Raw genomic sequence first — 13,543 nt, 5'->3', positions numbered from 1 at the left:
GGCTGGTGATAAAGAGTCAGGAGGCCCAGGCGTCTGTGTATCAGTTCAACAAAAGCAGGCTTTGGTCTCTGTGTTTACCACCTCGTGGCCAGACATATAGTGGACATCCAAAAATCGTTGAAAAAGGAATGGAAACTAGAACTTCTAGTTTTAGCTCAGATGATAAAGAGCTTATTAGTCATCACTCCCATCCTTACAACAAGTGAAAACTGAACAGACTGAAGACCAAGGACTTTTCTCGGACTCATCAGGGAAGCAAGGTCACAGGGCGGACTGCCACCCCCCCTGCATCCTGAGAGACAAGGGGACTAAGTCAGCTGGGATCTGCTGGCCTGTTGAAGAGCATTCCTCTGACACTGGTGCCCTCTAGCACTCTGGTCTAAGCAAAGAGAGGGGTGTCCTCAGAAACACCTGCAAAGGTCACAGCCCAAGGACACAGGCTTGCTCAGACACCAAGAAGGAATCATACAATTGTAGAATGTTCTGCCACGCCCCTAGCACCATGCCAACAGGGGTCTAATCCAATATGAGCAGATCACAGCTGAAGGTCTGTGAGACACCGGATCTGATGAGGAGGACTTAGGGAAGCCCAAAGTCAACAAGGGAGATAAAAAACAAGGACACTGGAGAACTGTGAAGCCTCTGGCACCTATAGCTACAGCAACTATTAAATACAGCACGGCTGTTAGCCTGATTAATATATATCCTCACAATGAAGGCCCAATTCTCTCAGTCCCTATTACCCAATCCATCATGTTTGGCTTTCTGCAAAAAAAAAAAAAAAAAAAATCACAGGGTATGCTGCAAGCAAGAAGACAAGGAGACAAAGCAAGAATCAGAACAAGTCTCAGATATGACGCAGATGTTGGAATTATCAGACAGGGACTCTAAAATAACTATGATTAATGTGTGAAGGTCTCTAATGGAAAACATAGACAACATGCAAGCACAGATGGGCAATGTAAGCAAACAGATGGATAAGAATCCAAAGAAAATGCTAGAAATAAAAAACTCTGTAACAGAAATGAAGAACGCCTTTGATTTCACCAGTAGACAGGCCAAGAGAGGGGTCAGTGGGCTTAAAGACAGTGGACATTTTCCAAACTGAAATGTACAGAGAAAAAGAATTGAAACAAAACCAAATAGAACAGAGCAGAACATCCAAGAACCGTGGGCAGTTACGAAATGTATAACATACAAGTGATTGGAGTATCAGAGGCGAAGAAAGACAGAAAAGAGCTGAAAAATATTCGACACTAATGGCTGAAATTTTTCCCAACTTGATTATCAAACACTGAACGACAGAGTCAGGAAACTCAGAGAACACCGAGCTGCACACCTACACATGCCACAGTCAAGCTGCAAAAAAAAAAAAAAAAAAAAAAAAAACCAAAGAAAAAGAGATAATATTGTAAGACACCAGGGTGAAAAAAATTGACTAAGATGGACCAAATTCTGGGCCATACAACACACCTTAACAGATTTAAAAGAATAGAAATCACACAAAGTTTGTCCTCAGACCTCAGTGGAATTAAACTAGAAATGAGTAACAGAATGATAGCTGAAAAATGCCAAAACATTTGGGCATTACAAAATACATTTTTAAATAGCATGCGGTGAAAGAAGACATCCCAAGGGAAATTCTAAAATATTTTGAACTTAATGAAAATAAAAAATACAACTTAAAATTCATAGGATGCCGCTGAATCAGTGTTCAGCTTTGAATCACAGGAGGGCGTATAGCGGTGGGAGGAGCTTCCGTTCCAATAGGGGTTAAGGACCGGCCGGAAGGAGGCCCGGGGAGACTCCGCAGGGCCCTTAAAGGAGCTGCATAGAAATGCATTTTGAAGGGCTTGGTTTCGGTAACGCCGTCCGCAGGTGCTCTTGGTTTATTAATGCTCGCGTCTCTCCAAGGTCCCATGAGATGTCTGCTGGGGTTGATTAAAAAGCACAGAGAAAAAGCACCACCACAATTCCTGGTACACACTAGTCACTCAATACTTGTTCCTTTCCTGGCCCTGGAGTATTTGCTCTGCTGCCCCCTTGTGGTGGTGAGCAGTATAAGCTTAACTGACAGCCGGCTCTTCCCTTAGAATAACAGTGAACTGTTTTTCTAGATGAGAAGCAACTTCCTTTAGGCTCACCGCTTGGCAACATTGACTGGACATCCAGCTGGGAAGCCCCAGACCCGCTCTCCACAGAAGGCTCAGTAAGGCAGAGTTCTTTGTGGTCTTTTGCAGTAATGCAAATCAGTAAATAACATATAAATGATGTAGAACAAAGGGTATTTGAAATACACACAGACATATCTGAGTTAAAAATGGACTTCCTTAGAGTTTCTTTTTTCTGATAGTGTAAAAGAACATATTATTTAGGTAGGAGCTGGTGAGAGGTAAATCTTACGTATTGCCTATTTTTAAATGATGATATAGGAAAGCACTGACCCTGGCTAATGGGGCTTTGTTTGATTAGCTGTATAGGATTTAATCTCAACTGACTTCATCGACAGTTGGCTCTCGTGTGGCCTCCTTATTTTCCACTCTTCCTTAGCCCTTTTTCCAATAGGTCTGCACATGTTGAAGGCAATGACTTTCCATCCTTCTGTTGGTTACCCCAGTTCTGCGCACAACCAGGCACGGGGGGCTTTGCATCCCTGCGTCTTTCTTAACTGATACATTTGTCTTGAGAGGGAAGTGTAAGAAGCTTTTCTTCTTACACTGCATCTGGCAAACTGTCATGGTTATTCAGGTGCCCAATAGATATATATGTTTTTTAAGAAAATTATTCTTAAGCTTTCTGGAATCATTCGTGAACCACAAGATGTAGGTGACAGATCTTAGTGGGCTAATTATGGCCAGTTGAGGTCTAAATGTATGGCCTTCCTGTTGTGAGCATCTCAAAGGTCTATCAGTCAGTCAGCTGGTAAATAAACAAAGTGATTCAAAAAGTGCACTAATCAAACACCTTCAAAGAAAGTACTGTTATTCTTCAGTAAGAAACACGTTTCTGCCTCTGATTCCGATGTCACTGTCTTTGGTTGCCTGTTGTTCCCAGAAGGCGACGCCCCTTCCATCATGGTGGCATTACCAAGAGGCAGTGACTGGAAGAGAATTTGTGAAATGAGGGTCCAGGTTTGGGCCAGAGGGTGATGCGACTCATCTTTCCTACGCTGCTGTGAGGTGCAACATCCTCCTTGGCTGACAGCAGAGCTGAGTTCCAGCTGCGAGCTGAACAGAACCTTGATAGCGGGCTGTCTCCAGACGCTGCACCTAAACTGGGTCCCGGAAGTGCTGTAAGCGTCAGGGGAGTTTCAGAAAGGGCCCCGCCTGGAGTTTCGCGTGTTTCACTGCTCTCACCAAACTGGAAATAGAAGGAAAAAGAAGTTGGAAGATGAGAGCTAATGCTGTGGAAGATGCACCATCAAAGATGATGGGAGGCCGCTCTTCCCTCAAGCCTCCGTGGTCGCTGAATGGAGGTCACAGAGCAGAGCTCCCCACTCACCAGTGAGCGGTTCCACGCGGGAAGAGCAGCCGGCAGTGTGACTTTACCATAAAGTTGTTCAGCTAGACCAACATTCAAATCTTTCTAGGTCAGAGATTTTTAAGGAACTTTTGTGACAAAGTATGCAATCCCTACCAAAATAAACGGTTCATGAGGCCAATATGATGAAAACATCTCCAGACTCATCATTTTGAAATTTGCCTTTTTGTTTTTTAAACAGCATCAGCCACTTCTGACCTTGTGTTTGGTAGTTTCTGTCTTTGAGGTCAAGATAAAATTTCAACCTTGCCCAGGGTGCACTTCAGCAGAGAAGATATTTATTTAAATATCTTTTGGGCCATGTCTTAGGAATTTTGCCAAGGACGTGTTAAGGCTGTGGCTTCAGGTCAGGTGACCTGGACTTGAATTCTGACTCTGCCACCCTCTGGCTGTGTGACCTCCCTGCAAGTCTCTTGGCATCTCTGTGCCTAAATTTCTTCATCTCCAAAAGGGAATAATGATAGTATCTCTCTCCTTATATAATTGTTGGAAGGAACAACATTTGTATGATTAATTTAAGGCATTTGAAGTAGAGTGTGGCTCATTTTTAAAATGTAAATGAGTCAGTAAATGTCAGCTCTTGGGAATTATGAGAAGAGCAACATAATTTGTAAGATTTCAGAGACACTGATGTGAAGCAGCAACCAAGATTCCCAACACAAAGAACATGCCTGGGAGGCCAATTTAAATAGCTCTCGACTGAGCCAGCAACACTTCTGCGTTTGAAGTTTCCTTAATGCTTCTTTGGCTTTCGTAAGGACAAATCTGTCCAATTTGCACAGGATGCTAGAACCGTAATGCTCAGGGAGCATGGGGTCTATTATTATTGAGTTATTATTGAGATGTAGAGATTTCTGCTACCTTTTCCACAGCACGGGAGCACAACAAAATGGTGAATTGGGTGGAGAAACCTAGAAATTGTGCATAGCTCTGCTGCTACCTGGAAGTCCTATTTTGAACAAATTGTTTGACCTTTTCGAATTTCATTTATGTTATCATGGCTGCAAACAGCTTTCATTCCACGAGTGAACTCTGATTGAAGGACAGGGCTTCCTGAAGGACAATGATGAGGAAGATTCCAAAGATGAGTGGAGATGGAGGAGAGAGGAGTCCAGGGATTGATTGGTAATGTCTGCCTGGAAATCAGGAATGGAGAAACAAGTACCATGCATTAGCCATCCCTGGAACAATGCTTTCAAAGGCTCTTTCTAGCTCTAAAATGTTTGAATTGCTTTAGACTTAGGGTTTTTAGTTGGAGATAATGATTTGATGATACTCAACATAGGTTTTTAGGTTTTAGGTGGGGCCCTGGTGCTTCTGTCTCTCTGCCTGACACCAGGAGTCAGACCTGAATAATGAACCTGTCCCTGCCCCTATCAGGAGCCTTGTTGATAGTCCCCAAACCCTTCAGGGACATTTAGTCTCCTCCCTTTGTTGTTTAACACTATCTTCTGCACACGCCCTTCTTAAGACTTCCTCCCTCCTTACTTACCTTATACCTCTCAACAGGTAACTTCCTTTGCTTCTCAGAGAAAATAGAGCCTCACAGGGGAGTGCTCCCACCCCTCCCTCCAGGTGTCAGCATAATCTTTCTAACATCACATCTTTCCCTCCAGTCACAAAGGAGGGAGTGCTTCATCCCAGGCCAACCCTTCCCCATGTTCTGAGCTGCCTCCTGCCTCCGCCGTCCTCTATCCCCTGTCTTGTCTCTGTTTTTTTTCTTTCCCCTTGCTACTGGCCCTTTATCCTCTGATTTAAAGGTGCTCCCACTAAATACCAAGCAAAATTAAGACTGGTGTTGCCCTCTCCCTGTCTCTTCTTTCAGGTCAGTATTCAAAATAGTTGTCCACGTTCTCTGACCCAACACCACTGCCTTTCTGCCCGGATCCTCTAAAACTGTCTTTGGCTCCTGTCTCAATATTGAAACTCTTACCTCTAAGATGATGAGTCTTAGGACTCGGAGGACATCAACCAGGCAGCTGGATATACATGTGTGGAGTTCAAGAGGGATGTCTACTTTGAAGAAACTGACCCAGCCATCACGCGATGTGTCAGGAAGCAATTGCAGCAATCTTAGGGCACCAGCAAGGCCTCTGGGAGAAACTGGGGAGCGACCAGCAAAAACATAGGTTACTGGGCCTCTGAATACACCCAGCACTGCCAGGGGAAGATAGCACATAGGGACCGAGGGTGCCCATCTTTCCTAATATTGCTATTGTTTTCCTCTTTCTTCCCTTCTTGGTCTGTCTTCCTGATAATTTACCTGCTTTATTCATTTTTTTTAAAGAACCTCTGCTTGGCCTTGTTGGAAGTCTCGATTGGTTTCCATTTCATTAGTAGATACTCACTGTTAGGCTTTCTTCCTTCTTGATTCTTTAAAATCATTTCTCTTTTCTAGTTGCTTTTATTGAACATGTAACTCGCTTATTTTTATATCCCTTGTTTTTCTAAATAAATTCATTCAAAAAGTGTTGCGCTGTGTATTTACCTCTAACAACCATCTCTCAAGCACTTTCATAATTGGTCGTTTCCATTCCCTCTTTAACTCATGACATTTTTAAGACCTGAAGAATGTTCAGAATTTATTTTGCTATCCAGACATTTTTAGTGATCTTTTCTGGTTGGGTTCTAGTTTAATTGTACTGTGGTCAGAGAACACGGTCTCTATGACAAAGTTCTTCCATCATTGTTGAGATTTCCCCTTGTGACCTAGTCTGTGGTTAATTTATAAAGTAAAACTTGTGTAAAGTGTGTGTTATTGTCATTTTTAGCATGTGCTTCTAATTATCTCTATTATATCAAGTTGGGTGATGTTGAGGTTCAGATCCACAGTGTCACTAATCTGTTTTGGGTGGGATGGGGGGGGTCTGCTTGGTCTAGATAGAAGCAGGTTCAAATCACCAACTCCACATTTGTCAAATATGTCTTTTTCTGTCAGTTTTTCTTTACTGAATTGTGAGAAAATATTTGATTGCATATATTCTTTATACCTTCTTGATGGTCCAACTCTTTCATTATTGTGTAGATTTCTTCCTTATCCATATCAATATACTCTCACATTCTATTATTTTATTAATATTGCTATACCAGCTTTCTTTTGGTTAAAATGTTTCTGCTATTTTTTTCCCCACCTCTTTACTATCATTTTTCCTTGAAGTTTAATTCTAGGTATATTTCTTAGCAGCAGCAGTAAAAATACAAAAATCCAATCCTCTGTCTTCAGACCAATTTTTCTAGTTACTTTTATGATGATTAATTATGTATTTGGGCTTATTTTTACATCTTATTTTGTGTTTGCTCTTACTTCTTCTTTCCCACCCTCCTTTCCTGTCATCTAATAGATCAGGTGTCAACAACTTTCTTCTGTAAAGGGCAGATGACAAACACTTTAGGCACTGTGGGCCAAGAGGCAAAATTGAGGATATCTCGTGACACTTATATAACAAGAGAGAAACAGATTCCCACACGTTTGTATTGATGACATTCAAATTGTAATATATTATTACAATAGACTAGAAATGAGGTCAAAGCTAATAGTCCTAAACAAGTTTATTTTTTCTGGGAATTTTCTGAGCACATTTCTCCAACTGCTACAATCAAACCCAATTTGATGGGCTCATTGTGAGCGAATGGTTTTCTGTGCCTGGCTAACAAGTGAGACATTCACAAACTTATTTTGGGTCGCAGCCTCATTTCCATTTTCTTATGTTTATGAAGAAATTCCTCTGTGGTGAGAGAGCCCCTTGTAAATTTCCTGATTTTTCTGTCCTTCGTTGTGCTGGGTGAGGAGGGGCTTGCTGGTAATGCTGATACAGACAGCGTTCTTTCAGCACACATATGGTGTCATTGCGTAAACACCACGCCGCACCATCTAATTCGATGACAAAATAATCCACACTCTACTGAGCCTTAAAATTGGACATTTGAAGTCCACTCTTTTCTTCTTTTCTTCTTTTGACATAATGGGTATGCCCCGGCAATGGAAAAACATCTTGGGGCATCAGCGCACGTTGTCCTCGGCGAGCTGTGCTGCAGCTAGTGGTCACTCAGGCTTTGCAGAAAGGCACTGGTCTCGAATGCTGCTGCGGTCTACGCTGAGCTATGATGCTGCAGTGCTGAAGGACCCGTGGACAGCATGTAATGAATGGGCGTGCTGTGTTTACTGCGTCTATACCTATGGGTGCTGAAATTTAAATTTCATGTAACTTTTCATGTCATGAAATAGTCTTCTTTTGCATTCTTTTTTTAAACAATGTAAAAACCACTTTTAGCTCGTGGGCCATACAATAATTAGGTGGCAGACCAGATATGATGATTTGGAATTTCCTGCTATAATTTATTTGTTCCTTCTCTCCTGTTTTGAAGAAATAGCTTGTATTTCTATTCATTTAGTGATTTCTCTTCATTTAAATAATTCTACTAAATTAGAATTTATAATTAGCAATTGATCATATTTTTATCTTTAAAAGCATGCCTATGGAATTATGCTTTTTTTATAATAAAGTCCAAAGTGAGTCCTGTTTCTATTTTCTAATCATATCCACAAAATTGTATTTTTAAGAAAATAAAGTCCAAAGTGAGTCATATTTCTGTTCTGTGGCTGATCTATCATAGGAATGGGACGCAATGGACAAAGTTCTCAAGAGCAGAGCTGGAGGACCAAGAACATGGCGTTTCTCCACTGCCTCCCCTACTCACATGAAAGGCGGCGCAGAGAGTAGGAAAACTATGGACTTCGGAGTTTGCTGCTCCCTTTGGGTAAGCCACTTCGCCTCTCTGAGCCCTAGTTTTCTCATTTGCAAAGCTCAGTTAATGACACCTCCCTGGTCTGTGAGCTTTGGTAGAAGTCACGTCTCCGAAGTCCTAGCTTGCAGCAGGCACTCCATTACGGGTGCTCAGCACTAACTCACTCAGGCCAGGCTGGAGTGCCTCAGCTGGGTGCATTTCAACCAGAGGGGTTTGCGGACCTAAATTCAAAAACCAGCACTGCGATTTTGCCCTCTCTTGAAGACTTCACTCAGGCTCTTGTTAAACAGCATTTGAAAGCATTTGATTCCATCACCTCTAACCTGAACATCTCCATTTCACAAGGGCTGCAGCCCTGTGTCTGGTTTTGTGAAAGCCTGGGCCAGTGGACACCAGCGGGCTCGCCATTCTCCACTCAGTGATGCTGAAACGCTTTTCTCCTTAGGGCGCCCATTAGGACATCAAGGTAGTTGTGAGGCAAGATGAGCAGGTGTGAAATCTGAGCCCAAGAGTGGGGCCCTCCTGAGAGGCCAGAAGAATGCGGAAACATCCATCACAACAGTTAGTTGAAAATGTATGGCTTTTTCCTGTTATAAATCTCATTTTAATTTCATGCCTTCAATGAATATATAAATATGGTTATGTGTACAAACAGACTTACACATTCAAAGCCTGATATGAAGATGCATTCCTATCATTGCAGAAAAAGAGTCTTGAAGTAATAGAAAAGTATGCTATTGTAGATTCTTACCTTTCTTATGTCTCTTACATGTTTTTCACATATTATATACTAACCAGGGCATTACTAAAAAAAATTAAATAGTGAATGCTCCACAAAAAAGTTTAGCTTAAAAGCGTTTTAAAAAATCTCTTAAGAATTATATAAAGGCAGTTAAAAAATATAAGTGTCCAGCTATAAAATATGTAAGCCCCAGGGATGTAATGTACACCACAGTGACTGAAGTTAACAATTGTGTATTTAAAAATTGCTAAGAGAGTAGAACTTAAAAGTTCTCATTACAAGAAAAAGATTTTGTAACCATGTGAGGTAATGGATGTTAACTAGACTCATTGTAGTGCTGTTTTGCAATGCATACAAATATTGAATCATTATGCTACACACCTGAAACTAATTTGATGTTATAGTCAATTATATTTCAGTTATAAAGAAAAAAAAGAATTGCATAACAAATGATTCCTTAAAAGTTTTTCCTCTTTCCTCGTAATTTCTTTCTTATGTTGCATTGTTTAAGTGATGTGACAAATTGCTTTTTTCCCCCCAGTTAAAATACATGATGTGAATAATGTTTTTTTAGCAGAAATTTAAAAATAAAAAATAAAAGAAGGCAATGTAAACAAAGCGATGAGGCAGCCCCACTCCACTCAGGATTACAAAAAAAACCTAAAGAATCAGGCGCCGTACTTTTCAAGAATCCTGAAACAGAAACCTTTCATTAAAGTATCAGTTCTTCTCACTCCAGAAGTCCATCTTCCCCTGCGCCCACCTGCCCTTAGGCTACTCCGAGGAAAGTCGACTCAGCAGATGAGGTCCCATCAAAGGGAGCGGGGCTTTGGCTCAGGTGCAGAGTTAATGTGCGCCTCAGGCCAAGTCCAGCCACTGGTGTGGGCAGGAGGGAGGCCAGCCCAGGGGACGGGGGGGGGGGGGGGGGGGGGGGGGGGGGGGGGCTGGATGGATTAGCCCCTGAGCACTTGGGGAAGAAGGGAAGAAGGGTGTGGAAAGGATCTGTCACACACACCTTCTTTACTTGCCCCCTTCTTTTAGTCTTGTTAAGCCCAGGGCCCATGGGAGGAACCCAGGAGCATGACACAAATCCTGTCCTCGAATTCTTCCTGCTTTCTTGGGTGCTGAGCCTTGTTCTAGCTGACGGGATTTAGATCCAGCAAGAGCAGAGGGGAAAGGGATGGGTGGCGTGGAAAATGCCCAGACATCCCTGGCAAGTAAGGAGTCATCCTGCAGAGGAAGGGGCAGGTAGTTACCCTCTCAACAGGCTGACGTCACCAAGGTGCCAGCCTGGACTCTCGGGGCATTGTTTGTATTATTACGGTTGCTTTCGTGTTCACACGGGACAACTTTCACAGACTAGCCGAACCTCATGGGCCTCAGCCCCTCTGCAGCTCTGGAATTTCCTCTCCTCCAGATCCCCTAGCTCAGGGCAACGTCCCCAGCACACCAGCTCTCCCCAGGGCTCTGTCTCCCCAGGGCTCTGTCTCACCCATTTTTGTATCTGGAGGGCAGAAGACTTGGCCCTAGGTTAGCAGGAATCAAACCCATCATCGGGGACTTGGGGGGGTGCCTATAATGGGAGAGAGAATATATGGACAGCTTAGGGGACTATACTCTTTCATTCATTCATTCTTCATATTCAGCTGCAACCACCTGGGTATCTACACTGGGGATGCTACCCGAAAAATAAAGTGGCAGGCTCCTCCTCACATAGACCACAATCTGGGGCAGATGGTCCACCCAGGGGCTGCAGGAGCAGAGCTGAGGGGCACCTAAATTTGACTTTGGATGTCAGGAAAATTCCTGAAAAGTGATGTCTGTTTAGGACCCGACAGGGGAAGTGGGAGGCAGGGAACTCAGGGCCAGGGGTAGGCAGGTTCCTGCTGACGCAACTTAGTATTACCTGTGGCCTCTGGGAGACAAGTCCCTTGATGGTCGCGGCTTTGGTTTGTGTCCATGTCAGTAGGATGGGGATAATGAATCCTTGTCTTGCTGGGTGGTTGTGAAGCTTACTGGGACAGTGTCCGTTAGACATCTAACAGCATCCTTGTCACCTTGAAGTTCAATCAATGTCTGATGAAGCAATGGGTGATTCTCGGGGTGTAGAGTAACCCTCAGTGACTCATCAGGTCAATTGGGTCTATATTAAAGCAGGGATGCAATTCTGATTTTCCTGTGTATGTGAAAATCCAGTTTGATATTCATCTACCCTCTGTGAACTGAGTGAAATTAGGAATATTTTGAATTCTGCCACTGATGATCGCTGACCAAAGTTGGGAGTCATTTTATTGCCGGGGCAAGGCAATTCACCTTGAATCGTATTTAGCAAATTTCATATTAGATTGAAAGAGAAAAAGTTCCCAAAGCATCAACTAATGAAGGCAGCAATGGGCCAAAAGAATCCATAGCCAGGAGCCTTGGGGAAGGGCCAGCCCTGGCCACCAGAGCTGCGATCTTCTGTCACCATCAGACGATAGGTTTTCTAATAAGAGGATAGTTTTTATGTTAAGGCTCCTAAATGATGCTGTGGACCGACTTGCTCCCGCCTGGAGCAGTGCTCAACTCCTGCCTAAATCACAGAGACGGTACAAACCTGAGAAACCAGCCACGCACATTCTGAAGTTCACAGAGCATGGAAAACGCTGTGAGGTGCATGTAAGGACAAGTGCGGAGGTTGTCTGTTAACAGATGGGCGGCTTATTGACTTGACCATAAAGTCATTGTCTAGGAGCCAAACAGCCACAGCCCTGGCTGTAACTGCTCCTTCATCTCTGTCTTGCCTGCTGATAGTAGACCGTGAGGGCAGCAGCAGGCCCAGGCCATTTACCACAGGCTGTAGCACAAGCCTGTTACGTAGCTGGCCACCCAGATTTACTGAATGCATCACATTTTATTAAGATACATGTGACTTGACCCCTATTGCATTCTGTGGTGCTTGCACGTCTCTCCATCTGAAGTCAGACCCTGAATGCCAGTGTGATGTTCTCAGTGTTATTTGAAATTAACATGCCTTTGAGTATCAAGGGTAGGTGCTGTCATCTATGGCTTTTCTCTGGAGGATCCTGACCAGGACAGGGCTGTGCGCGCGCACGCGCAGAGATGCTTGCACATGAAGGTGCATGTCTGAGTATGGGCCTTGCAGGCTGCCTGTCTATCAGGAGTCCTTTCCAGCTCTCATTAGATGAGCCGCTAGAGATCCCTTAGCTATCTGACTCAGCTTTTCTATCAGCAAAATGGTGATGAATTCAAACTCCCTGTTTCACTGAAGTGTTATAACAATTACTGTACTGTTATTTCCCTGAGTGGAAAAAATGCCCTTGATGGCTTAGGAAATTAAAGACTGAATGAACATCAATAACCCAGGCAGCCTTGCTAAACGCAAAGCTTAAGTTCCTCATAAGCAGATATGCTCAATGCTTCATCAGTATGTGAAATGTAAACTCCTATCTTGAAACCCAGTGCTCTTCAAAACACTAGTTATGAAAAATACTTCCAACAAATTTTCGAGTCTTCGTCACAATGGTTCTTTCTGCGTGGGGATTCCTCGTCACCCAGTGGCTACAATCTTCCCCTGGGTGATTACTATCTACTTTCTTAATAATCTTTTATTTTCAATTACCTGAAAACTTCCCCTACTGTTTGGCAATGGAAAGAATTCCTAAAAAGTTTATATTCTGGCCATTCTAACTGTCTTTCTGCAATTTGAAGCACATTGTTTCTGGATTTAAAAACTATTCAATACTTGGCTTATTCGGGCTGAGTATTCCAATAACTTACCACCAGGTGCTTGTAACATGGTTCAGAGGTACTCTTCTGTAAAGGTTTACAATTACTTTTCACGTAATTTGGAATTTTCGATAGGCTTTGCTATTTCAAAGACAACAAAGGGACAGGAAGGTGAAGGTAGAGCCCGAGTGCCCCCACTGGGCTGCAGGCACCAGGGAGGGGCTCTTCCTGGCTCTGCGTTCTCCTGACCTACAGGAGTGGGTCTTCTGGTTCCCTACATGGTTTGCTTGTACAACTACAGTCAAGTTCCCTGAGGTCTGCCCAGGGGAGAGTACCTAATTATAAACGACTACAAGCTGATTTGCTGTTACTTTTATCTCATCCCATAGTTTCTTTCCTCTGGGAAATACTTCCCTGGGATAATGGGAAGTTGCTCTGATACTGACTAGGCCAGCACCACTGAAGTGACTGCACTCTAGCCTGCTTCCCCTCTTCCTACCATGTAACGGTGCTTCCTGACACGGACTGTCCCGGAGGCGGGATGGATTCTGATTTTCAAATTCTCCACACCACTAGAATTATTTTTAAACTATGCATTGCTCATCAAAATTCCATCTATTTGCAATAAAAGTCACTGATACAATGACTTATTGGTGGTAACAGTATGGTTGAATGGATGAACAATTTTCAAAAATCAATTTTTAGCGAACATGTCTTCCTGAAAAGCTTTTTCCCTCGACTTTAGCAGAAAAGCCATTGTTGGAGCAAACAAAAGCGGCTTCATAC

At 43.1% G+C, this 13,543-nt stretch overlaps 1 protein-coding gene across 1 annotated transcript in view; it reads left to right on the top strand.

Annotated features, from left to right (window-relative positions):
• CLRN3 (clarin 3) overlaps positions 1-13,543 on the top strand; it is a 147,981-nt gene that overhangs the window by 81,340 nt on the left and 53,098 nt on the right. The gene's annotated exons all lie outside the window — the stretch shown is intronic.

This window comes from Manis pentadactyla, chromosome 8 (assembly GCF_030020395.1).
Source record: "Manis pentadactyla isolate mManPen7 chromosome 8, mManPen7.hap1, whole genome shotgun sequence".
In the NCBI taxonomy this organism is placed as follows: domain Eukaryota; kingdom Metazoa; phylum Chordata; class Mammalia; order Pholidota; family Manidae; genus Manis; species Manis pentadactyla.
The sequence above is the reverse complement of the archived record's forward strand: the minus strand, read 5'-3'. Positions and strand labels throughout refer to the sequence as shown.